Source organism: Triticum urartu, chromosome 1, assembly GCF_003073215.2.
Source record: "Triticum urartu cultivar G1812 chromosome 1, Tu2.1, whole genome shotgun sequence".
Classification (NCBI taxonomy): domain Eukaryota; kingdom Viridiplantae; phylum Streptophyta; class Magnoliopsida; order Poales; family Poaceae; genus Triticum; species Triticum urartu.
In genome coordinates, this window is record NC_053022.1 from 188,582,218 (window position 1) to 188,605,767 (window position 23,550).

The following is a 23,550-nucleotide window of genomic DNA, read 5'->3' on the forward strand; positions in this document are numbered from 1 at the left end:
TTGAGTGTATTCTGTTAGGCCTTAAGCCTTTCTTTCTGCTTCTTCAGACTCCTCGCTGTGGCAATAAGCCTTCTGCGGAGGTTCTCTTGCTCCAATTGCGTTTTCAGGATGATGTGTGCATCTTTTTCCGGACTGTTTTCTCCCCAGAGGGGGTTTGATGACATTTATCCTCGGTGTCGCCATGTTCAGATGTCGGATCCATACTATGTTCGCCGTTTGCAGCTTCATCATGCTCTGTCGCCGGGGCAATGTGGTCATCGTTTCCTCTGGAGTAGACTGGAGTGTTATTTTCTCTTGCACTGTTATCGCTGTTTTTGTCGAGGCGGGATTTGGAGCGGCGCCTACGCCGACGCTTTGTTTGCTACTTGGAGGGGTCATCCTCCGCTGTCTCCTCCTGGTCCTCGTCGCCATTTTCTTTGGGTGTATCCACCACGTATATGTCATGTGATGAAGTGGCTATCCAATGCCCTGTGGTGACTAGTTCATGTTCCTCTCCTGCATCGTCGTCCATGCAGTCGATGTCTGCGGAGTCGAAATCGAACATGTCGGTTAAATCATCGACAGTGGCTACTAAGTGGGTGGTGGATGGGCTGCGAATTTCTTCGTCGTCCACCTCCCATTCTAGCCGGACATAGTTCGGCCAAGGTTCTCCTGACAAGGAGAGAGACCTTAATGAATTTAGCACATCGCCGAAAGGCGAGTGCTGAAAGATATCCGTGGAGGTGAACTCCATGATCGGCACCCAATCGGATTCGATAGGCACGGATGCAGGCGGCTCGGAGTCCGTGGTCGGAGATGAATCCAGTGGTTCGGCAACACGGCTCTCGTAAGGGGTGAAGTCAGTATCCGGCTCCATCGCCACTGAGAGTGCGGCCTCCGTGGAGGGGTCTATCCCTCCGTCCTCGGATGGCGCTATTTGCTCCGGATTGGAAGCCGGAGTAGTTCCAGATGCGATCTCCCGAACATTGTCCGACGGTAGAGTTACGTCATGCTCGTCATGATTGTGTAGCGCACCTGACATAGGCTCGAATACATCGAAGATCAAGTCTCCGCGGATGTTGGCAGTGTATTTTAAGTTTCCAAACCTGACCTGATGGCTAGGGTCGTAGCTCTCGATCTGCTCCAGATGGCCAAGCGAATTGGCCCGCAGTGCGAAGCCGCCGAATACAAAGATTTGTCCGGGGAGGAAAACCTCACCCTGGACCGCATCGTTACCGATGATCGAAGGGGCCATCGAGCCTTACGGTGCCGGCACAGGGGAACTCTTAATGAAAGCACCAATGTCGGTGTCAAAACCGGCGGATCTCGGGTAGGGGGTCCCGAACTGTGCGTCTAAGGCGGATGGTAATAGGAGGCAGGGGACGCGATGTTTACCCAGGTTTGGGCCCTCTTGATGTAGGTAATACACTACGTCCTGCTTGATTGTTCTTGATAATATGAGTATTACAAGAGTTGATCTACCACGAGATCGAAGAGGCTAAACCCTAGAAGCTAGCCTATGGTATGATTGTTGTTGTCCGACAGACTAAACCCTCCGATTTGTATAGACACTGGAGGGGGCTAGGGTTACACAGAGTCGGTTACAAGGGAGGAGATCTACATATCCGTACTGCCAAGCTTGCCTTCCACGCCAAGGAAAGTCCCATCCGGACACGAGACGAAGTCTTCAATCTTGTATCTTCATAGTCCAATAGTCCGGCTAAAGGATATAGTCCGGCTATCCAGAGACCCCCTATCCAGGACTCTCTCAGTGGCGTTGCCAGGCTCTGTGACGTACAAACATTGCTGTTGCCACCCTTTGACGGTCTGCACGAAGGTACCTTTGGGCCATGAGACGTTGGGCATCTTGCTCACCATGGCACCTCCGCACTCGGCTTCACATTGAAGATCTTTAACCACAATCCGAAGGGGGTGGGATGTTGAGAAAGGACTCACACATGACAATGAATGCTGAGATGTTGAGGAAAGAGTTGGGGGCCAGATTGTGGAAATCCAGCTCATTGTAGAACATGAGTCTGTGGACAAATGCATGGAGAGGGAATCCCAATCCACGAACAAAGTGGGGGATGAATACCACCCTCTCATGGGGCTCTGGAGTGGGGATAATTTGCCCCTTTTCTGGAAGCCAGTGGGCGATTTCCTAGGCTAAGCACCCAGCGTCCTGCAGCTTGGTGATGCCCTTCTCCTTGACGGAGGAAACCATCCACTTGCCCTGTGCTCCAGATCTGGACATGGCTGGAGTGCTTTTTTGAGGTGGAAAGGATGGAGGCTTGGCCGCTGGAGCTCGAGAATGGATGGGCAGAGAGAAAGAAGGCGTGGGTGAAAAGGTGAAATCCTTATCCCTTTATAAAGGCTGCGAATATCAAGCGCCTCCCCACTCCCCTTAAAACTCGCCTATTCCCTAAGGGTCGTGCACATGACGCGGTTGGATTACCCACGCCTTTATTGATGAGAATCCCGTAATAAGGGGACACAATCTCTTCTTTGACAAGACGTGCCAATAAAACCGCATCTTAAAACATGGAGGAGGAGGTTAAAAAATGGTTCGAAATAATGGCCGGGCAGTGACGTGATGTCACGCTACAAAAGTTGTCAGTGGATTGGACTCATAAAATATTATATTCTCTGCGTGTGAGTAGGGTACTCGTTTTGTAGAGCCAGACACATTTTCTGTATTCGAAGGCTGTTTTGGAGTATTCGGAGGAGGAACCCGCCTTGCAATGCCGAAGACAATCTATGCGCCGGACACATCTTCATTGAAGCCTGGTTCAGGGGCTACCGAGGGAGTCCTGGATTAAGGGGTCCTCGGGCGTCCGTACTATGTAACATGGGTCGGACTAATGTTCTATGAAGATACAAGACATAAGACTTCCTCCCGTGTCCGGATGAGACTCTCCTTTGCGTGGACGGAAAGCTTGGCGTTCGGATATGTAGATTCCTTCCTTTGTAAACAGACTCTGTACAACCCTAGGCCCCTCCAGTGTCTATATAAACCGGAGGGTTTAGTCAATACAGGCAATCATAATCACAATCATACCAGCTAGACTTCTAGGGTTTAGCCACAACGATCTCATGGTATATCTACTCTTGTAATCCTCATACTCGTCAATATCAATCAAGTAGGATGTAGGGTATTACCTCAATCAAGAAGGCCCGAACCTGGGTAAAACATCACGTCCCCTGCCTCCTGTTACCATCGACCTTAGACGCATAGTTCGGGACCCCCTACATGAGATCCGCCGGTTTTGACACTGACACCCGTTTTAACTTCCGTCCCATGTATAGCCCATGAAGTCTTTCGGCCCATATGAGGCCCTTTGTAACTCTGGGCCGATTAATGGCCGTGGTGAAACTGGCTCGTAATGAATAGTGATCACTTTATACCCATTAACGACCCATTATACCATTGGGCTCTTTCCAGCCCATGTTATCTTTCGGCCTTCTCAGGGCCCATTTATTCTTGGGCTCATTTCTAGCATTCGGTTACTTACGGCCCGTTACTATCATTTTCTGCTTGTGGGCCAAATTCATACCGTGGTTATAGTCAGCCCATTTGTGGCCCATTAATACGTTGGGCCGTTTTCATAGCGTCATCAAATACGGCCGATTAACGACGGCCCGTTATGGTCGGCCCATGAACGGGCGATTCGAACTCTAGCCCATTTACGGCCATAATGCGGTATGTTATTGGCCCATGTTTGGGCAATCGAACATATGGCCTGTAGAAGGCCCATTGAGGATACAGCCCATAGAAGGCCCATTGATGATACAACCTCTAGAAGGCCCACTGTTTCTACGCCTTGTAGAAGGCCTATTGTTTCTATGGCCGGTAGAAGGCCCGGTGTCATTACAGTAAATATGTATCCCATGGTTATTGTGGCCTAATTTTAAAATATATGTTATTGCGGCCGCTAGCAAACCGCGGAAAAAGAACAACACTGACTACAAGAAAGCAAATAAACAAGACAACAAGGAAATAAATAAGCAAGCAACTTACACTAGGCTTCACGGCTATTACACATATGACATTCACTGGGCATCAAAGTTTGCCACTAGTGCAAATATAGGGAACAAAGAAGGATATCATATACACTGGTTGTCAAAGTGGGCGACCAGTGCAAGTAAACGCCGCAGCAAAACAAGTCCAAAACTGAAACCACTTTAGAAGATCTCAAGAAACAATATCCTAGGTACCCATAATGCTGGCAAGATCCTTAGCAAGCTTATTAACTTTCTCTTGTTTGGCGCTTGCTGTTGCACCAAAAAGTATGCATCTGAATTTTGCAGGGACTTCCTCAGTCCTTCAACTTCCTGTCACAACACATATGATTGATGTATTTCAACTTGAAGCTGAGACTCAAGAAGATGAACTGATTCAGGCAGCGAGTTCGAAGAGCTTGTGCAAGTAGTAGTGGCCAGTAACTCGAACACTACATCAAGACAGGACTTTTGGGTTCTCTCACTGTCGTTAAGGTAGTTTTTATCAGCTTTCTTGGAGACCAACAGGGATGTCTCACTATCTTGAACCTTATGTGCATTACTTCATTTACCATTGCATAAGGGGTACTGTTATCCAATATTTTATCCGCATTCTAAAAGAGAAACAATCAGACACATTATAGGTTTACCATGTTGTATATGAAAATCATTTTGGTAAATCAGTTCAGTAGTAAAGTGCACAGGATAACAACATGAAACAAACATATATCTATGTACCATGGTCACTTTATGGTCTATATCATTCTAGTTTTTGTTGCCAAATCAAGATAGAGACACAGTTCAAATAATATTTGTTCAGGACAAAGCAGAATAGACAGAATATAAGTGTGGGAAACTATAGAGAAATAACAACACTTGTAATGTGCATGACATGAGAACATAACTATTTATTCAATTGAAACTGAAATCAACATAGAGCAAGTTACAACAGCAAACCAGTTAAAGAAACAGGTTTAAACATACTTGTTGCGCCATTGGAGTTTCAATTCCATCCATCAAATTTGAAAATAGTTGGTCTGAGTAAATACAGTGATGCAAGAGCAAAGGAGTATGAACCATAGCTATAGAACCTGACCTAAGAACAATCCTTCTTCTCCTTTAAGCATTGAGTTGGGATTCAGAGGGTGGTCCTTGCTACCTCTTGAGCACTGCGTTGGTTTTCCCTTGAAGAGGAAAGGGTGATGCAGTAAAGTAGCATAAGTATTTCCCTCAGCTTTTGAGAACCAAGGTATCAATCCAGTAGGAGATCACACTCGAGTCCCACGCACGTACACAAACAAATAAGAACCTCGCAACCAACGCGATAAAGGGGTTGTTAATCCCTTCATGGTCACTTACGAGAGTGAGATCTGATAGACATGATAAGATAATATTTTTAGTATTTTTATGATAAAGAGAAATAAAGATGCAAAGTAAAATAAACGGCAATAGAAATAGCTAAGTGTTGGAAGATTAATATGATGGAAGATAGACCCAGGGGCCATAGGTTTCACTAGTGGCTTCTCTCAAGAGCATAAGTATTACAGTGGGTAAACGAATTACTGTCGAGCAGTTGATAGAATAGGGAATAATTATGAGAATATCTAGGCATGATCATGTATATAGGCATCACGTCCGTGACAAGTAGACCGAAATGATTCTGCTTCTGCTACTATTACTCCACACATCGACCACTATCCAGCATGCATCTAGAGTATTAAGTTCATAAAAATAGAGTAATGCTTTAAGTAAGATGACATGATGTAGATGGATAAACTCATGCAATATGATATAAACCCCATATTTTTATCCTCAATCGCAACAATACCATACGTGTCATTTCCATTACTGTCACTGGGATCGAGCACAGCAAGATTGAACCCAAAGCTAAGCACTTCTCTCGTTGCAAGAAAGATCAATCTAGTAGGCCAAACCAAACTGATAATTCGAAGAGACTTGCAAAGTTAAACCAATCATACATAAAAGAATTCAGAGAAGAATCAAATATTTTTCATAGATAATCTGGATCATAAACGCACAATTCATCTGATCTCGACAAACACACCGCAAAAGAAGATTACATCGAATAGGTCTCCAAGAGAATCAAGGAGAACTTTGTATTGAGATCCAAAGAGAGAGAAGAAGCCATCTAGCTAATAGCTATCACTACTAGGGAAAACCCTAGTAGTAGCGCTGGTTTTGTGCTGACTAGTAGAGCGGGTAGGCGTGCTACTAATAAGGCGCTACAGCTATTGCTTAGCAGTAACGCGTGCCCGCACGCGTTACAGCTAGGATAAATAGCTGCAGCGTTTGTTCACTCCCACGCTACTGCTAATGTAACTACTGGCAGCGTGTTTTCTCTCCATCGCTACTAGTATTCTTTTTTTTAGTGTATTTATGCGCCATCGTACAAATATTGGTACAATACCAGTTATCAGGTTTACATCATTATGTCCATAACAGTGTGTCAAATGAAGGTGGATTAGGTTCAAGTGGAGGCAATATGTGGTGCATGTCAAAAGTATACTACTAATCCAAACTTGATCTAGTTTGGACTAGTAGTACTTTCGATGTGCACGACATGTTGCCTCCACTTGAATCTAATCCGCCAGCACAAGCTATTTAATCATCCTAGTCATTACCACCAACATTATTTATTTAATCACCACTAACACTAGCTAATAATAATCATCATAGTCATTACCACCAACACTAGCTATTTTATCATCATAGTAATAGTGTAGCACATCATCATCCTCAAACTCATTTCTAGCTAGCTAATCACTCCTGCTGCTCTCTCTTAGGTAAAATAACATAAAACATGTCTAGCTCTCCTCCTTGATCAAGTTGGAGCATGCAGATGAACCTGTCTCCTAATCGTGGGTAGCGCATCTGTTTGTTGCCCCCTAGTACTTCTCTGCGCTTCTCCATCACACATTTGGTCCAGTCTTGCACTATTAAGCATCCGTCGCTAATCTTGAATGCACTAAAGTAATCTGTGGGATATCTTGGCCGTAAGCTAATAATACTCATGGTACCTTTAGTCTTGATCCCGTAAGGCACAACATTTATCGGGAGTCCCTGTTGAAGAACATCGTAGGGTAACATACTTAGCAATGAAGTTTCTCTTCAAAAATAATGTATGGAAAAGATGCACTAAGGACAAATAGTAAAAATCTTACCATCCTTCCTAAATAGATGTGACCGTAGTTCATTACGAACACTATTGGTCGCACGTTTTCAGTACTAACATTTCTAAGTGCAGGAAGAAAATTTGTCTTGACAGTATCAAGATCCTCAAGCCATGAAACATAATGACATAGCTCCTCGCAAGTTAGTTCAGCCTCGGGACAGTATTAGGTCCCGTCTACCAAGCGCTGGACATGTTTGCCTGCACCGAAATAAGCTAACAATACAAACTAGTTGTCAACTATTTTTGAATAAACAATATCAAAGACATAAATATGGTTGAGAAACTTACATAATGGTATAACTGGAGGCGTCTGCACATCGACCCAGATGTCGGTATTACCTTCAATATCATCTTCCGGACGAATATCAAAGGTGATAACCATATCAGGCTAAAATGCATAAGTTTGCATAGTGCTCTCCATGTTTTGCATCCAAAATAGGTGTAGTCATCTGAATTGTATAATTTTGCATGGAAAATATAACCATGCGCGGTCTTCAAGTAAACTTTCTTTTCCTCCATAGTACGACTGAAACCTATCTTATCCAATACAAAAACTCTTGCATGGCAGGGGATACGCTAGTAGAATAGTAAAAAAAATGACTTGTCATGCTTAAATTATAAGTTGAAGCAAATGAAGCAAATGCCATGCTTAATTACGAAAAAAGACTTGTCGTTGTGACTTACTGTATCCACTTCGAAGTTCTCATCCAGATTGATGCTGAAGTGCCTATCATCATCTAGGAAGATTCCGTCGCACAGGCCGCGCTCGTCTTTACAGTATTTGCAAATACCGAAATCGTTTTCGTCGTCAGACATTTCCTCTGTTCATAGTTAAAACATTAATTGAAAATTGATCGAAGACAACTACCAGGATACTCAACGCACAAATCCGGGGAACTCGATATTTCCTACATATTCAAGCACAAGTCATGCCAAAATTCATGGAAAAATCCGGCATGACCTTTACTAAAATAGGACATATCGAGTGCCTAAAATTTGCCGGAACGGAAATGAATCAACACTCCGGTAAAACATAGGCCACTCGGAGGTGTAACCTGCAAACATGACCGGCCACTTGGGCAAGCACATATCCTATTTGAGCAACACAAGATATACATTTCAAAATATCTTATAGGACTCGAATTAGCATGCATTCAATAAGCAAAAGTAAATCATCTCATGCATCCGTACATCGTCGAATATTATCACTAATACATCACGAATAGTGTCATACATATAACATCACTAATACAACTAAAACCCTAGCACATGACGGGTATCGGCACGGGCAGTGGACACCCACAGAGAAGGAACCATCATGGGATCATAGCTCCAGTGAGATCCCTGGAGAACCTGCCAGGTATTGGAGAACCTGTGCTCCAACGCAAACAAGTAGCGATGGACGTGCGTCTCCTCCTCACTGACATGGTGATACACCACCTCCGCGGAGTCCTCGAGCCTCTGGACCATCACTGGCCCACGTGACCGCCACCAAAGAAGGTTCAGGTCAACGACAGGCTAGCTCTTCACCAACCTGCGCCCCCGGTAGGTAGCACCTCCCAGTACCACCCCGGCAGAGCCTAGTCCCGGACATGGCCCATCTGGTGAAGCAGGTGTCGTCCTCCGCCAAATCGACGATGAGGATGCGGGATAGGCATCGTCCACGCCGATGCAGGAAAAATTGCTTTAACTAAAAAAATAGCAACAAGTTCTTACTAACTAGTTCTATTAATTCAACTAGTTCTTATTAAAAATAAACTTACTATAAATAAAAATAAACAAGTACCTAATTAGTACCTAGTTCTTACTAACTAATTAGTACCTAGGAACTACTGCCCTAATTACCATCTAATTTGATGAAGCTAGGTGTGGAAAGTGGTAGCGGATATTCCAATTATCCAACTATAAAGTGAAATAAGTGGTCAACTTTTACTCATTTTATGATTCATCTTAGAAATTTGATTCGTTTCCACCCTTACATGAACCCTAACTCATTTGAGCTGCATCCGCATCCGATTTGTTTCCACCCTTACATGAACCCTAACTAATTTGATGCAACTAAAATATAAAGAAACCCTAGGCAGAGGTAGGGGAGAGGGAGGAGCAGGCGTGCTCACCTCGGGTGCCTGCAACGAGGGAGGGGCAGGTGGCGTCGAGGTCAGGGTCGGGGCTCGGGCGCACGGCGGATGGCGGCGTCGAGGTCGGGGTTGGGGGCGGCGTCCGGGGCGGCGTTGAGGTCGGGGGCGAGGGCGGTGTTGAAACTGGGGTCGGGGCGACGTAGAGGGTGTGCGGAGAGCGCGCGGCGGCCGACGGGCGACAGCGGCGGCGAGAGTGGAGAGCTGGATTTGGGGGAAGTGGCCGTGGGGAAGGACGAACCCCGTGGTTAAGTCAGAAGTAGCAGTAGCACGTTCCAGAAAGCGCGCTACTGCTACGTTAGCTACAACACGTTCTGGCATACACGCTACTGCTGCTTCTTTCTCTTTTCTTCCTTCTTCTTTTAGTTTTGTTCACATTTTATTTTTTCCTTCACCTTATTCTATTTCTTTCATTTTCAATTACCTTTCTATTTGCTTTCCATTTAATTTTATATCCTTTAGCAGTAGCGAGTTTAGATTAAAACGCGTTGCTACAAAGAAAGTAGCGGTAGTGAGGTTCGATATAGGTCGCTACTACTATGTGTAGCCTAAGGGCTAAGCCGTGAGAATTTTAGTAGTAACATGTTAAGAACAAGATGCACTACTTCTAAAACTTTATCTGTAGCGTGGTTTGCACAGGTGCGCTACTGCTACTTAGCACTAGCGTGCTTCTTTGACCCGCGCTACTGCTAAAGTTCTGTGTATAAGGTTTTCCCTAGTAGTGTATGGACCCGAAGGTCTGAAGTAAACTAATCACACATCACCGGAGAGGCCATGGAGTTGATGTAGAGGCCCTCTGTGATCAATGCCCCCTCCGGCGGAGCTCCGGAAAAGGCCCCAAGATGGGATCTCCTGGGTACAGAAGGTTGCGGCGGTGGAATTAGGTTTTCGTGGTGCTCCTGGATGTTTTCGGGGTACGTGGGCTTATATAGGAGGAAGAAGTAGGTCGGTGGAGCAACGAGGGGACCACCAGGGTGGAGGGCACGCCCAGGGCGGTAGGCGCGCCCCCTGCCTCGTGGCCTCCTCGATTGTTTCTTGCTGCCCACTCCAAGTCTCCTAGATCATGTTTGTTGAGAAAATCACGTTCCCGAAGGTTTCATTCCGTTTTTGGACTTCGTTTGATATTCCTTTTCTGTGAAACACTGAAATAGGAAAAAAAACAACAATTTGGGCCGGGCCTCTGGTTAATAGGATAGTCCCAAAAATGATATAAAAGTGTAAAATAAAGCCCATTAACATCCAAAATAGATAATATAATAGCATGGAGCAATCAAAAATTATAGATATGGTGGAGACGTATCAGTCCTCGTGCTTTGGGTGCTGCAGTTCCCTCACTAACTTCTCGTGTTTGGGTGCTCTGTGGTGGAGACGGTGCTGTGTCAACTAGAACTGGGTTACTATCTGCTGTGGTTGGGGTTAGAAGGGGTGAAGCTGGTTCTCTGTCCAACTGGGTAGGGGTACAATCTACGAGAGTCTGGGTTATCTATGGTGGGGCTGGTTCTTGGGAAAGTACAACCATGGTTCTATCTTCATCAACTGGTAGCACTATCTTTTCTGAAGACCGTGTTGTTACTCCCTTAGATACTGCCATCACCCTATCCAATTGAAATGGCTGATAAACAAGAAAAGTAATTGAGCGTACAAACATTGTATGATAGACAGGTGCAATGGATAGTGGGGAATAAAAGAGGGCATGAAATAATTCACATTTATGTTGTCTAACCAAACAGGATAGCATGACACAATTTCACATATATGATGGCTAACTAAACATGATATCATGACACAATTTCAAAAGATGATGACGATGTAAACAGGATGACATGATATAATTATATAATGTGTTTATTACATGCCGCCTATGGAAACATGATAGCATGATATAATTCCCGGATAGAATGACATAATTCAAAATATGAGGACTGTAAACACTAAACAGGATGAGATGATATAACTATATGATGTCTTTATTAAATGGGTTGCCATGCCATAATTTAGACAGATGCTGTGTATGTAAACATGATGGCATGATATAATTAAAATATATGATTTATATAGTAAGCAAGTAAGCAGATGGCAATCCATATATGATGTAAAAACTAAGCAATGCAAGACAACATGCATGACATGGGTAATATAACCCTGCCAAGTTTGAGCATAGACCTTAGGGGGGAAATAGGACTGGTCATCAGTCTCTGAATCCTCCTTTGAGGAGCTCTCTGTATCCAACAAAATGTCTACTTCAGCAGGTAGCATTGTCTGCTCTGAATACCTTGCTTTCACTCCAGATACTTCCATCAAAGCTTCAAATGGCTGATGCACAGGAAGAGTAGTTAAATATACAAACGTTGTCGACAAATAGAACACGTAATACAAAAAATGATAGCATGATATAATTCACATACATGATGATTGGCTCAACAGCATGGCATTCCATAATTCACATGTATAATGCCTTTGCAACAAGATAGCATTGCATAATTCACATATATATTGTCTTGCAACAAGATGGCAATGCATTATTCACATATATGGTAATTAAATAGTAAACATGTGGCATTCACACAAAGGATGTCTAAACTAATCAAATGACATAGCAATGCAAGACACCATACGCACGATATGTGCAACATAACCCTGCCAAGTTAGAGCATACTCCTCGGGGGGGGGGGGGACATAGGACTGGCCATCTGTCTCTGAATCCTCCTCCGATGAGCTATCTGTAACCAGAGAGATATGCGCTTCGTCAGATAGCATAGTCTGCTCGGAAGACCTTGTTTTCACTCCATAATTTTCCATCACCGTGTCAAATGGCTGATGCACACGAAGAGTAGTTGAATGTACAAACATTGTTGACAAATGCAATACGTAATGAAAAAAAGGATGGCCTGATATAATTCACATATAAGATGACTAGCTAAGCATGATGTCATTGCAAAATTCACATATATGATGCCTGGCTAAACAAGATGGCGTTGCATAATTCACATAAACGATGAATAAACTAAACAGATGGCATTCACACAAAGCATGTCTAAAGTAAGCAATGCATGGCACCATATGCATGATATAACCAACATCAGCATGCCAAGTTAGAGCGAAGACCTCAGGGGGTAAATAGGAGTGGTCTTCTCCTTCTGAATCCCCCTCAGAACAGATATCTTCCTCTCGATTACAATCCGAAATGGGTGGAGGGGGGCTGCCTTTGCGCCTACCATGGAGCGACGTCTGCATGAAATTTTATTGCCATGCAAGGCTCGTCTCTTTTTCTCTACATGTTCAGTTCCATTGTGTATAATAACTGACATGCATAGGAATAAAACATAGTGAGATTATGTAAGGAGTGCATGCAGAAATCCAGAGTGATGGTAGCAACCTGTGGATAGACCCAAAATTAATGATAGCAGGCAGATAATGGCTTCAGTTAATAAATACAGATAATGGCTTCTTTACTGTTTGTTTCCCACCAAACATGAAACTAATAGTAGACAACAGAGATTAACTAGATAGTAGATAGATACTACTAATTGGCGCCCCGATATGTACCCGACAACCATTTAAAAACCCGAGTTTAACCATTAGTTTGGAGCTGACTCAGAGTCTAATTGATGAACAGAATGATAAAGTAGCATGTAATATTAAGCGATGCATAACATAAGCAGACACGAAAGAGTGCGACCTCTCTTGCGGACCCGTGCAGTCCTCAAGGTCATCTGCTCGGTTGATAATGGTAATGCAGTTGTCATGGCTGCCGACGGTGGGGAAGAGGATCTAAGGCGGCGAAAGATAGTTTGGAGGCCGGATCCCTGCTGTGTTGGACCCTTCTGTCGTTGGAGCAGCTGAGCTTAGGTGGACGACGGCGCAGCAGGAGCGGGACAAACCACACAAGGTTTTCTTTGACAACTATCTGTAAGAGAAGTAATTTTGTAAGGGCTCGTTTGAATTGGAGGATTCTACCAAGACAGGGATAGGAAATACACAATAATATGATAGGAATGCACGTGCAAAACTGAGAATTTAAAAACACAGGATTTCTGCCAATCTGGGTGTTTGGTTCGCAAGAATTGGAAGATCACATGATGCAAAGAAGCATGGTGAGATTAAGTCAAACCACAAGAAAATGTACTGTTATAATGCTATTATGCTACTATCTCTTAGTCTTGTGCTTCATGAATAGGAATTTGAAAAGGAGGACAAGTGGAAATTAAAATCTGTACAGTTTTTCTTTCAAGGAGACACTAAAGGAACAAATCCTACAATTTTCCTTTGCTCTATTCCTTTGAACTAAATGCATGAATAGTAGTACCATAGGAAACTTTCCAATTCCTATGTTTTTTCTTCACTTTTCCTTTCAAGCACTGGTGATTCTAGTAGGCAGGCTTGAGCAAGGAAAAGCTACACTCAAAAAATGTTTTTGTGCTACTTGCGTTCAAGAGAGTCCATCACGGATAGCTAAGTTGCCTAGTACCTCACTGCCTATCATATAGTAGGAGAAACTAATCGTAGTTCACGTTACTGCGTGTGCTTAGTGGACAATATATATAACATGTAGAGTAAAAAAGAGATGCAACAAGTGTACAACCTGTTTGGCGAAGCCATGTCGATCTCAACATGATTGGGTTGGTCGGTGAGGATGATCCGGCTGACTTGGCTGTCGGAGGAGGGGAAGAAGATCTTAAGCATCTTGAGATGGAGCCCGGGGTACTACTCCACTGTGATGAAGGGTTTCGTCGTTGGAGCAGCTCCGGTGAGTTGTACGACCCCGAGGCTGAAGCAAGACGGGAGAGACAACGTTAACCTGAGTGGAATTCTAATAGCATCTCCAATAGATGACGTAAAATACATAACCACAAAGTGCTAGATGTAAAATACACAAGCCGGCCATCTCTGAACTTAACTGTCGAAACTGAATTTAACTGGCGAAACTAAACTTTACTGTCGAAACTGAATTTTGCTGTCGAAACTGAATTTTACTATCGAAGTGAACGTACTAGCTAGTAGCAGAAAAGCAGGAGCAGTAGCATGCAGCAGTGTGTGCGAGAGACGGTCGACTGAATTTTACATGTCTGGTCAGTCAATTTTCTAGCCATTGGATGCAAAATCAAGGGCCTGCAGTTGAACTTCAACCTCCACCCAGAGCCGCCAGGCCACCACCGACCCAAACAGCCGCCCTCCGCCGCCCGCGGCCGGTGGCGCCCGCCCGCCCCGAAACCACTCCCCACCACCGGCTGCCGCCGCGCCATCCCCTCTAGGCCCCCCCGTGCCGAGCTTTTTCTCCGGCGATCCCCATGCCACCGCCCCACCACCGCCGGACCACCGCCCCCACCCTGAACCCTAAGATAGATAGGGGTACCTCTCCGGCGAGCCCCCCTTGCGGCTGGTTCTTCCTTAACTCCGGCGATCCCCCCACCCCCTTAAAATGGACTAACCCAAAAGTCGATTCAGTCGACTAAAGTGTAGCTAAATCGGAGTAGCAATGCAAGCAAGAGCAAGAGCGAGAGCAGCAGCGCCGGCAAGAGAAATAGCAATAGCAAGAGCAGACCAAGAAGGGGACCAAGAGCAAGAGTAGAGTAGCAGCATGAGCAAGAGCTAAAGCAATAACAGCTCCTACTGATGTGGACATCGATGCCGAGGGAGCGACACCGTGGAGGAAGTGGCCGGCGACGCCACCGTGGATGGAGCCGCGCCATGTCGGCTCGAGACTGAGTGCCGGCAGCACCGTGAGATCGAATCAAGAAGAAAAAGCGGTGATTAGTGTACAACCTCTTTGGTGGCGCCGATTAGGCCCCAGCTTCATCCGAGGAAACGATGATGATGATGATGCTCTTGCGGTGGTGCAAGTGAGGATGGTGGTGTGGGAATGGAGGTGGCGCGAAAGACGCGGGGAACATTGGGGCAGCTCCTGGGAGGTGGAGGACGGGGTGGCTGAACTGGCGGGACGACGAGATCGATGACGGATCCTCATTCGGTACAGTGGATAAGGGACATCGAGGTGTTGCTGTGGACGATGTCGTCGGGGAAGAGGCTCCGGCTGGGTGGCGGACGAAGGAGGGTGTAGGGCTTCGCGGGTCTTCACAGCCTCGGTGTACGAATGGGTGGGCGGATGGGATAGGAGTGGGGAACCATGGCTTGGGGACGCACTTGTCCGAAATGTGGGGTAAGTTACGAAAGTACCCCCACCAATTTGAGCTAGGCGGTTCTTTCGGTTCAGGGGTATCATGGGCATTTTGCGTGTCAGAATTTCACAGGAGGCAGGAGTTTTCGCGCACGTTGTAATTTTGGAATAGCAATGCGCGGGTTGAGATGGAGGGAGTTATCGGAGCACAACGAGACAAAAGATATATCTTAAATATTTTGGGGTAACAAGACGCGGGTTGAAATTTCCGGACAAACCCAATGTTTACTTGTCGGCGTTCTGGGAACGGGGGTCCCCAGACTTGCCTGCCTGCGGCCCACGGCGTGGCTAAGCCAGCAGGCCGTACGGCCCATCTTCATCAACAAGGCATCCAAGACCCTCGTGATGGGCCAAGCCTCGTGAGGCGGACGACACAAGACCTCCTCTGGAGTGGCCTAGTCGGGCAGGCTCACAAGGGGCGGAGATATCAAGGCGAGGCAAACCTCACGAGGCTCTTGTGACATGAGCCATGATGATCGACACTAGGCGGGCGCCAGCGCGCGCAGCGTCCTTTGTTTCTTCTTTGCTACTAAGGAGGCCAGCGTACCCGAGGAGTACCGAAGCATCAGGAAAAGGTTGCCATATCGGTGCAACAAGACCAAGACCAGAAGGATGGCAAGACAGAGGTCATCATGGATCCCAAGACGGCGTCCCCACCAGAGCCTTTCGCAGGCGGAGACCACCTTTTGTCAGGATGACTTGTACTAGCTGTCCCCCTTCAAATTTGCCCGCCGTTGTTGCCTCCCTTCCCGCTCAATATTTGGGAAGAGGACCAGGTCCTCTATAAATAGGACTAGCGACCACCATAGGCAGAGGGAGGACCAAGATCATCCCCAACCACACAAGTGCAGCAAGCACGAGAACACCTCAACCTCAAGAGGTTGTTCTTCCCCTTGTATTGTTCATCATCAGCCCAAGAGGCAATCCACCACCACCACACTGGAGTAGTGTATTACACCACAATGGTGGCCAGAACCAGTATAAATCTTGTGTTTTTCTGTGTTGCAAGTTCATCGAGTTCGTCCCGAGATTTTAGCGAGCTAGGGCGTAGATCGATGGGAGGAAAAGACTTCGCGCGCACCCCAGTGTTCGAACTTTAAGGGTTTGCCGGAACCCCACATCCGACATTTGGCGCACCAGGTAGGGGTGCGCCGTAGCTTCCCTTCCATCAGTTCATCGGTCCGTCACTCCATCGTCTCCATGGCGGATGCTCGCCATGCTAGAGCTGAGCGTCGGGCTGCCCTCACCGCCCGTGTTGCTCAGACGGCTCCCATCGGCGGGACACATCTTCGTTCTCCGTCTCCCGCCGCCAACGCTGCCACCGGCCCAGTGGGAAACGAGCAGCAAGCGTCTTCACTTCATCCTTCGGTACGGCAGGACGGCCTCACCGCCACCCCATCGCTGACCCCCGCCGGTTCTTCTTCCCATGCACGCCACGGTCCAATGGAGGCACGGGCCGCACTCCTCGCCGCAAACAAAATCTTGTGCTACCGCCCAGTTGACAACCTCTATGAGGAGTGGCTCCACCGCGTCGCCGAGCTCATTCGTGCCGCAGGGGGCTCCCCGGTGCCGTCCCACTCTCTGCCTCACCCCCAGCCGGTCATAGGCGACGAGGCCCGAGGCGCGCCTCCACCACCCCCTCCCAAAGACGGAGCCTTGGCACCAAGGCGCACGGCCCCGCGGTGTGATCCGCCACGCCCGATGCCCGCGCGTGAAGAGAGAAGCTGCCAAGAAATCCCTCGGTCGCGAGGAGCTGCACCAGTGCTTCCTGCGCTGCCTTGTCAAGAACGCGCGCCACCTGCGGTGGCGCCGCACGGACCTCATCAAGACCAAGCTCCACCTCCGAAGCGGGCCCCAATAACCACAGCCGGCTGCCGCACCTTCACCCCTGAGCTGCGCAGTGTTGCCTGGCCACGCAAATTCAAGCCGGATCTGCCTCCTCGCTACGATGGCACCGCCGACCCAGCGGAGTTCCTGCAGCTCTATGAGCTGAGCATTGAAGCAGCCAACGGCGACGAGAAAGTCATGGCAAACTGGTTTCCCATGGCTCTCAAGGATGAGGCCCGCTCTTGGATCCTAAACCTGCAGCATAGCTCGATCTCCTCCTGGGACGAGATGCCTGAACGCTTTGTCGCCAACTTCCAGGGCACTCGCGAACGCCCGCCACCTGCGGGTGACCTGCACCGCATCAAGAAACAACCAGGGGAGACCCTCCAGAAATACATATAGCGCTTCAATAACACCCGCCTCAAGATCCCCAAGGTCACGGATGAGGCCATCATATCCGCGTTCTCCGACGGCGTCCGTGACGTCAAGATGAAGGAAGTGCTCGCTATCCACGAGGATCTCCGCACATCTCAGGAGTTGTTCCACTTGGTGACCAAGTGCGCAAGAGCTGAGGAGGGGCACGTCTCTATCCTTGAGCTGCCAGCCGCGGGCATAGAGGAGAAGAAAGCCAAGGCTAAGGACGTAAAGCGCAAGGAAGCAGCGGTGCTAGCAGCTGAGCCCGACACGAAACGGGGTAGAGATCAGCCCGATTCATCCAAGAATAGCCGACCGTTCTACGCCTTCCACAACCTGAAAAGCCACAACACCAGTGACTGCCAGGAGCTCAGAGCCATACGAGAAGGACGCAATGGTCGACGCTCCGAGCGCAGTGACCGGGGCTACGGCCGTGGAGGAGGACGTGGAGGCGGACGCTAGGACGACCATGGCCCGTGCCAGGAATGGTGCGGCATGCCTCGTGAGGACCGCTAGCAAGACCATCCTCGCTAGGGGGCCTGGAGGGACCAGCCTCCTGAGGATTGCCCCCAAAGCAATGCCGGTCTTCCCCCGCTGCCACCAGCAAGAAGGAACGATGATCATCATCAGGACGAGGGGGCTGGGTGCTTCCAGGAGCCGCATGCGATCGCTTGCATCTTGGGCGGCACCCACGCCCCAACCTCTCAGCGCATCGTCAAACAGTTCGCTCGCGAGGTGAATGCGGTGCTCCCCAAGCTTGAGGTCGTGCGCCTGCTCAAGTGGTCCCAATGGGCCATCACTTTCAACTTGGCAGATCAGCTCAAGTGCGCGGCCACCGCCGGTAGCCTCCCGATGTTGTGTTCCCAAGTTATCAGCAATGTGCAGGTTACAAAGACCCTCATCGACGACGGTGCAGGGCTCAACGTCCTATCCATCGACATATTCGAGAACCTCCAAGTGCCATATGAGCAGCTCCAGCCTACCAAACCTTTCTCTGGAGTGACCGACAGCTCCACCACACCAATAGGGCAGGTTCGCCTGCCTGTCACCTTCGGCACGCGCGACAACTATCGCACTGAACTCATCAACTTCGACGTCGCGCACATCCGCTTGCCGTACAACGCCATCCTCGGGTATCCGGCCCTGGCCAAGTTCATGGCGGTCACCCACCACGGCTACAATGTCCTCAAGATGCCCGGAAGCGGCGGGGTCATCACGGTCCCGTGTGAAGAAAGGGATGCGGTGTGCTCCCTCGAGCGCGCCTTCGAAGCTGTAGCAATCGACGACCCCGATAGCAAAAGTGATGGCCCTCCAGAGGCCACCCCGAAGAAGAAGCAGCTGCACTGTGCAGGACCTCAGGAGGATGGCATCGCGGCAGGAACCTCATCAGGATCAGCATCCGTCCCAGGGGCGCCTCCCTCCATCGCATAGGAAGGCGCGCCCAGCGCCCTCCTCGGGCACGGCTTGGGTGCTCTCTTCTGGAGGGCCTCAGGCCTTGCCAACCTCATGAGGGAGGCGCTTGGGCAACACTTGGAGGCGTGCTATGCGTCACATTTTCCTTAGGAGAACATAGGGCAAGGGGCGCCCACCACTCAAGAGGCCATGCGTGGCGACAGCCGCTCACAGGGTGCAGCTCACCACCCAGGCAAGGGTGCTGCTGCGCGTCTGCATCGACGTCCCAGGGCTCAACAGGGCCAAGTCTCAGGAGCGCTTTTGGCCTTCGTGTGTGGGCCGTTGCGAGGGCCCGCCACACAGCTACGTTTGCATGCCCCTTGGCTTTCCGAGCGTGGCGTCGGCCTATCAGCACAACATGCGGCATGACCTGGTAGCTCGAGAGGCCAGATACCACGTCGTCCTGGAGGAAACGGAGACGGTCTTCAGGGAGCCTCTTGAGCCCCCAGTGTAACGCCCTCGATGCGGCTATAGCTCCCACGTGTCGAGGCACGACTTAGAGACATAACCGCATTGAAAGCAATGTCGCAAGTTAGGCAATCTTCACAACATCCCATGTAATATAAATAATAAAGGGGAGATACATAGTTGGCTTACACTCGCCACGTCAATCAAAGTGCATAAATAACATTACAACAATCAAACACTCATGGCCCGACTACGGAGCCAAAATAAAAGATAACCCAACATGCGACACGGTCCCGATCACCCCAACTGGGCACCACTACTGATCATCAGGGAAAGACACATAGTATCGTTGAGAGTCCTCGTCGAACTCCCACTTGAGATCAAGCGCGCCATCTGGAGCGGAATCATCAGGCCCTGTATCTGGTTTGGAAGTAATCTGTGAGCCAGAGGGACTCAGCAATCTCGCACCCTCGTGATCAAGACTATTTAAGCTTAATAGGTAAGGCAAGGAAAATATGTGGAGCTGCATCAAGCGACTAGCATATATGGTGGCTATCTTGTTCGCAAAAGAGAGCGAGAAGAGGAGGCAAAGCGCGAACGAGTAACTAGAGGGCAACCTGCGGCAAGCATTACTCCAACACCGTGTTCACTTCCTGGACTCCGTCGAGAAGAGACCATCACGGTAACTCACACTGTCGATTCATTTTAATTAAGTTAAGGTTCAAGTTATCTACAACCGGACATTAACAAATTCCCATCTGTCCATAACCGCGGGCACGGCTTTCGAAAGTTCAAATCCCTGCAGGGGAGTCCCAACTTAGCCCATGACAAGCTCTCACGGTCAATGAAGGAATAGACCTCCTCCCGAGACGTTCCGATCAGACTCGGTATCATGGTTCTTCTAGACACTTCGACAGGTTAAAACAAATCCAGCAACACTGCCCGAATGTGCCGACAAATCCCGATAGGAGCTGCACATATCTCGTTCTTAGGGCACACTCAGATGAGCTCTCCATACAACTAAAACCAAACCTCGAGTTTCCCCGAAAATCCGGGAACATAACACCGATATGATACAAACTAGGGCGGCAAGAGTGGAACAAAACACTAGGCGAGAGGCCGAGCCTTCCACCCTTTACCAAGTATATAGATGCATTAAGATAACATGGCAAAAATAATGATATCCCAACAAGTAAATAGTTCTCCAACAAGGAACGGTCTCCAATCTTCACCTGCAACTTGCAACGCTATAAGAGGGGCTGAGCAAAGCGGTAACATAGCCAATCAACGGTTTGCTAGGACATGGTGGGTTAGAGATTTGACATGGCAATTTGGGAGGCATAATAAGATAGTGGTAGGCATCGTAGCATAGGCATAGCAAAAGAGCGAGCATCTAGCAAAGCAAAGATAGTACTGATTTCGAGGGTATGATCATCTTGCCTGCAAAGTTGTTAGAGTTGACTGGATCCTCGAAAGCAAACTCAACAGGCTCCTCGTTATTGAACAAGACAAACAAGCAACAAGGACACAATCAACCACGTGCAAAGCTCAAACAATATGATGCATACATGGTATGCTATGCGGGATGGAAAATGGGATGCATATGCAAGATTTTACAAGGAATGAATGAAACTGGCCTCAACATGGAAATAAAAGTGTGCCACTGGAAAGATGAGATGAAATCGCTTGAAAACGATATAAAGAACGCCGGAATCGGAGCTACGGTTTGGAAATGGCAAGCAATTCAAATATGACCACGTTCTGCGATTTACAGCAAGTAGCCATCTAAATGCAACAAGATGAACATGCTAGAGAACCCAAACATGGCAACAAAATACATGGCAGGAATCCATTCATGAAGCATAACAAAATTCTAGCACTGAGCCACGGCCAATTCATCCATTAACAGGTTCAAACAAGCATGGCAAAAATGCATTTGGCAAACAGATTTCAGACTTTGCGAAATTAACACTTGTCTGGAATTTCAGATCAGATAGCACTCTTCAGAGCATGAAAACAATATGCTACAGGATCTGAACATGGCAAAGTAAAGCATGGCATAGAGCTACTCAAAGATCTTAACAAAAGTCCCTTAGTGACCTTGAGCCAAAAGGGATCATAAAATACATTTACAAGCATGTGAACATGGCCAAAACATAATCAGTTCTCAGACTTAGTGAAAACTGGAGCATGCTGAAACAGATATCAAGTAAGCATGTTTACGAGCTCGATGCACTCACTATAGAGCAAGTCATGACAATATAAGCATACACCCATCAAGAATACACAAAATACAAGCTAGACATGGCAAAAACAATAACATAGCATGCACGGATCAACTACAACATCCTCCGCAAAATCGCTAACAAGTAGACAATCTGCCTAGATTCACGAAATGACAGAAGTAGAGCTCGATTGACTCAAGCTAGGGTGCTCCATAATTGCAAACAAATACATGGATGGATATAGCACTACAAGATTAACAAAACATCCTTACTGATCATCCTCAAAAGAGGCACGGATCACTAGGAAACAACATGAACATATGGCCATATGATATAAACAGAACAAGGACTTACTGGAAATGCTATGTCCCTGAAATCAGCATTAACGAATGCTCCACTTTGCAAGCTCGTGCTAGTCACCACACACATCACAAAAATACATGGGTTTCACCTCTGGATAGATGACAAAACATACAACAGAACACATGTAGAGCACCCGGGCATATCATGCACACAATAATCATGGCAAAAATGACAAATATCCAATTGGAGCAGCAGATCTGACAATTATCTCAAATAGCATTCTTATAACAGCATTTCGGGCATCAAGATGAACTCAAATGAAAATGATGCAATGAGATGAAATGATGTGCTCTCTGAGTTGAACATTTTGATATGCTATATGCCCAAAACGGAGCTACGGATGCAGAGATACAATGCGATGAACATAGCAATTTATCTAGGGTTTCGGGCAAAATGTCAACCCGATCCAATCTTCCAGATCCAGATCCGGCGCGTTCTACGAGGTTCGCCGGAATCGGAGGTGGGCCGTCGGAGTTGGGTAAGCTCGCCGGGGACTTGCCGCGAGGAGGAGGAGACCGGAGAGAAGGCGGAGCCGGTGGTGGCGAAGGGTCATCCGCGGCGCCGGCGGGCGCGGATGGCGACGGGGACCGCCGGAGCGGCGAGCGGCGCGGGCGGTCACCGACGCCGGCGAGGGGCACGGCGGCCGGCGCGTCAGGCGACGAGGCGGCGCTCGGGCGCGGGCGAGGGAGCCGGCGGCGGGGTCGGGCGCGGGGCGCGGCCCGGCTGCGCGGCGAGGAGGGCCCGGCTCAGGTCGAGCGGGCCGGCGGCGGAGACGAGGGCGGCACGCCACGTGGCGAGCCCTCAGTGGCACGGGACGGCGTCCGGCGCGAGAGCAGACATGTCCGGCGCGCTGCGGGGAAAAATGGCTAGGGTTAGGGGGGGAGAGATCCGGGATTTCGGAGGAGGACCTATTTATAGAGGTAGAGGGAGCTAGGAAGCTCCAAATGAGGTGTGGTTTGCGGCCACGTGATCGTGATCGAACGCTCTAGATGATGGAGAGGGTTTTGGTGAGTTTTGGGACAAAATGGAGGGGTGTTGGGCTGCAACACACACGAGGCCTTTTCGGTCCCTCGGTTAACCGTTAGAGTATCAAACGAAGTCGAAATGGTATGAAACTTGACAGGCGGTCTACCGGTAGTAAACCAAGGCCGCTTGGAAAGTCTCGGTCCAATCCGGAAATGTTTAATCCCCACACACAAGAGAAAGGTAGAAATGACCACCGAAGGAGAACGGAGCGCCGAAATGCAAAACGGAGAACGGGGAAAATGCTTGAATGTATGAGATGAACACGTATGCAAATGCAATGCACCTGATGACATGATATCAGATGCATGACAACGACAACAAAATGCGGATACAAAACCCGAACCCGAGAAAATA